The sequence below is a fragment of the Oryza sativa genome, chromosome 7 (assembly GCF_034140825.1).
Source record: "Oryza sativa Japonica Group chromosome 7, ASM3414082v1".
In the NCBI taxonomy this organism is placed as follows: domain Eukaryota; kingdom Viridiplantae; phylum Streptophyta; class Magnoliopsida; order Poales; family Poaceae; genus Oryza; species Oryza sativa.
Window position 1 is genome coordinate 11,827,469 of NC_089041.1, and position 4,758 is coordinate 11,832,226.

The following is a 4,758-nucleotide window of genomic DNA, read 5'->3' on the forward strand; positions in this document are numbered from 1 at the left end:
CAAAAACTGTGCTATTCTTACTCAGGAGGTTTCTTATTTGAAAAGTTCTTTGCAAAGATTTTCTGATGGTAAAAAGAACCTCAACATGATTCTTGATCAATCTAAGGTTAGCACACACAATCGTGGTTTAGGTTTTGATCCTTATGCTCATAGTTCTAGACATCCTCCTGTTGTGTTAGGTGTTGGTGCTAGAAGTGGTGAAATTTTGATTGAATCTGAGCCTAAGAACACTGTGTTTAAATCTGCTGGCATCATGTCTTCTTTGAATGCATCTTCTTCAAAATCAAATGTTGTGAATGCAAAACCTTCTATTGTTGCAAAACCATCAATTTCAAAACCATCTATTTCACAAACTTGTCGTGAAAAGTATACTTGTTCTTTTGTGGAAAAGATGGACATTTGGTTGGTTTTTGTTTTAGACTTGCCCATAAACAGAAAAAGGAAAGAGAAATTGCTTTTGCAAAACGACGTTGGCAAAAATCGGGTTTTAATTCGAGGACCACGGTTAGACCGATATTGACAAGTCGGTCAGACCGGCTAGCGATCAGACCGCAGTTGAGCCGGCGGTCAGACCGGTTGCCAGGCTCGGTCAGACCGCAGGCACAGTGGCGGTCAGACCGGCCTCGGGGCAATTTTGCGCGAAATTCAAATCGGACTTTTGTGAAGCAAAAAGGTAAGTTTTCTGGTAAGTCTGATTCTGATTTTGTTAGTGCATATGTACCTATTGGTTCTACTGGTTGTGTGACTCAGTGTTGGATTCAAAAATTTCTTATTTCTAACCCCAACATGGAGGCCTCGACATCTTCTCGTTCGTAGGTATTTTGGCGGCATACTCCCCATGAGTGTTCAATTTTGAGACGACGATTGCCTTTCAAGGTAACATCAATTTACTTTTGGATTGACATATATTTGGTTCTACTTTCTTAATTATTAGCTTTTCATATGCTAATGTTTGAGGTAGTAGTTTTTGTTAATACAAGTGTATACATGTCAATTCATTGGCAATTGGATGTTTTTTTTTTCAAAATCTTTGATACTCTTCTTGATTTTTTGTTCGGGGAGAATTGGAGGTTATTTTGAGGGGGAGTTAGTGCTTTTTACGACTTTCTTTTGGCATGTTTTGAGGGGGAGTTTGTGCCTCATGGTTTTATCATGCAAAAATATGCCAATGAGAAAAATTGATAAAAGAGAGCTTTGATTATGCATATGGTATTTTCTTGTGCATGCTAGCAATACTTTGAAGGTTTATTTGTCTCTAGCATAGCTTGTATGTATTCTAGTCTTTTCATGAGATTTAGATTTTGCTTTTAAGGGAGATGATGTATGACACTTAAATTCTATACTTAAATTAAGAAAATATGCAATGTTGATACTAGCATATGGTTTGATTTATAAATGCTATATATATATATATATATATATATATATATATATATATATATATATATATATATATATATATATATATATATATATATATATATATATATATATATATATATATATATATATATATATATATATATGCTTTGTTGACTTGTTATTCCTCAAATAGCTTTAATTGCTCATTGTGAAAAGAGAATAAAAATATAAAAAAATAAATACCGAATCCTTGGAAACAGTCTTGACGACAAGGACGTATTCGATGTGAGCAAAATAATGTGTGCCGAATCTCTTGAAACAGTCTTGACGACAGGGACGTACCCGGAATATAAAAAAGAGAAAAATATGAGCAAAAGGGCTCAAGAAAAGAAAAAGTTAAAAAAATTCTCTTTGTTATTTTGTGCTAAAGGTTATTTGAGAAAGAGTAATATATGCAATAGGTATATATGTTTCGTGTTTATTCTTCAACCTATGTGCTTGATAAGATGTTGCATTATAAACTGTATGAAATCATGAATTTTGTGTGGGGACACCCAATTTAGGCTTGGTGCCCCAAAAATCCACTCGTGATCGTCTAGGATTTTGATCACGCACAGATTGATATACAGAACAGCTTTCGATTATTTACACAAGTTCGTTCATACAAACTAATTATACAATTGTTAAAGGGTGAAAAGATCCAAACTAAAATATCCTTATTTGAAATACAAGAGAATCCAAAGTACTAAACTCCTAAACTTCTTCAACTACTAGAACTACAATTAATAAATTCCAAAGAACTTGAAAGAACTCCACAGGCAAAAGCTCGAGTGTAGACAAGCCTAGAAAAACTCATCGTTGTCGTAGATCTCGCTTCCTTCTGATCTCCTTGTTAGCACGTTTCCTCTATATGTCAAATTATGCAAGGGTGAGTACTTATGTACTCAGCAAGACATATTATAAATAATTAAAGGTGAATAGATATGAATAAATAAACAATAATAAAGTAAAGGAATAATAAAAACCATAAATCATCTTTATCCTCAACATTTTAATTTTAAAACTACTTATACTTCAGGAGTAGGAATCACCCTGATGACACAACTCCAGAACCGGGAGTACGGCACATTCGAATGATTTAATTCACCTCTGTAGAGACTGTCCAGCTTTACCCGCATGATGCCCACAGCTAGCTGGGCTGAGAACAACAAAGCCGTTCGAAGGTCCTACTTACTACTAGTTACTGCACAGTGGGGTCTTGGTTCATCATAGTGGTCGAACTCTTGCTAGGCCTAAGACAAGGTATCTATATCGTCACACTTTCATGAATCCCACTGTTGTGAAACACTGCCCCCTAACTCCTTACGCATGTTCACCCCAACCGCTCATAGAGCCACCCAACAGTCTTTCATATAGTGGGACAATGTACTAGGCTAAGTCCAATTACTTGGTCGTGTGGATGGACGCAACTATGTCATTTCCCATGGTGTAAGGGGGTAATTATAATCCGGTTAAACCACCCAAAACTTTCCAAACTCCCCACACCAACAAACTTCATTATATATAACATTCAAAAATACCCATTTTAACCGGATTCCTAAGTTTGTAAAGATGTTTGAATAATAAACCACATAAAATGATCTCAAATGTATCTTTCAATAATATCATGTAATCATGCTTAAAAGCATTTCACGTCTACCCACGAGATGTTAAAAGAGCAAATATCATGCATCAAATTTAAATATGAAGATTATATCAAGGTTTCTATATGATCAAAATTTTAGTTATGTCTTTCCTTGCGCCTCGAGATTTCCCGCGGCTTCAGCGTAGCCATCTGAGTCCACGACAGTTCCTTAGATGCTGATAAAACTTACTGTACAGTCTAACGTACGAATACGAAAAAGATAGCAAATAAAACCTATAAGATAAATGCTACAAAGAAACGATAAAACCAAGGAATAATAAAATTGGAGGGCGAAGGAAAAAGAAATGGTTCAAAATAAATTTTAGTTTGGAAAACAAAAGAGAGGTTTTGGTTTCTAAAGGTTGGAAATCGAATAAAATCAAAGGAAGTATAACTTTGGATATGTGGGGTTTATTTGGTGGATTTGGTTTTGTAGTCGGTGCTAGAGTAAAGTAGCACGACGGCTAGATATTTGGATTGGTTAGCCGATGCTAAAGATGGGCAGCATAATGGCTAAATATCAGCTCGTCTAGTCGATGCTACAGTTAAGTAGCACAACGGCTAGTGAGTTAGGAGATTTGTGTGGAGTGGAACAGTGTTACTCTATAGTCGTGAGTGACAGTAGAGCGGCTAGGGTCGCACATAGCTCAAGAACTAGTGTGCGGCGTGTTGTGGAGGTCGAGAGAGTAGTGAGGCTTCAAGCACTGCACATGTCGTGACGTGGGGTGCGAAGAGCAACACTTCGACCTTGGGATTAGGTTATGCCCGGTTTGACGTCGAGGTTTGAGACCACGCGAACGTCTCCATAGAAGGTGTAAAGTTTCCACGGCGGCTTTTTGGTGGCTAAGCATTGTAAAAGAATGGTTTAAAGAAATTTGAATTCAAATAGAGTTTTTAAAAATAGATTAAAGAAAGAAATAAAATTTAAAATGGTATTTTAAAGAAATAAAGAAAAGGTAATTAAATAAATAAAAAAAGATATTTAAAGAAATTAAAATATAATTTAATTTAAAAAAGTTTTTTAAATAAAACAAGAAATTTCAATTTAAAGGGATTTAAGATAAACCAAATAGGTTTAAATTAAAAGGGTATTTAAACAAAATTTTAAATAGGAAATTTGGTATCAAAAGGGAGGGTTTGAAATTAGATGAATTTAGATCAAAGTTTCACTGGAATTGAATTTGTGGTTGGAAAGATATGGTTGTCTAAAGATTGAAATCAAATAAAAGAGGAAGTTTACTGTGCAGCGGGGCCCACTTTCATATGTCTCTTCTTCTTCCTCCCGTTCTTCTCTCCTTCCTTCTGTTTCTTCTCCCGAGCAACAACAGAGAGGAAGAGGGACAGGGCGCCGGGGCTTCGGTGGTTGAACGGCCTCTACGGCGGCGGACAAGCGTGTTCCCGCTAGCTACAAATCCGGGGACGTCGGTGGAAGGCATAGGGAGTAAATAGAATGGCCAGAACGGCGGCAGCAAGAGCTCAGCTCCGGCCGGCTATGGTGGTGCCGGTAGTGCTTGTGGCAGTGGCTAAAGGAGAGGGGAAATAGGAAAAATGGAATCACCTCGACGAGGCGGAGTTGGTGGCGCAAGGGTTTTGGCTTGCGAAGCTCCGGTGAGGGAGATCGGCCGATGGCAATGATGGCCGGACATGGAGAGAGAAAGAGAGAGCTTGAGGAGCTCGGTTTGTGTGGGGAGGAAGAGGGAACCTCGTCGTCC

General features: G+C 37.3%; 1 long non-coding RNA gene across 1 annotated transcript; it reads right to left on the reverse strand.

Annotated features, from left to right (window-relative positions):
- Positions 1–1,980: 1,980 nt before the first annotated feature.
- LOC136357385 (uncharacterized) lies at positions 1,981–4,758 on the reverse strand. The gene is made up of 2 exons (XR_010742724.1): positions 4,304–4,758; positions 1,981–2,268 (listed from the first exon to the last, which is right to left on the reverse strand). It is a non-coding gene; the product is annotated as an uncharacterized lncRNA (long non-coding RNA).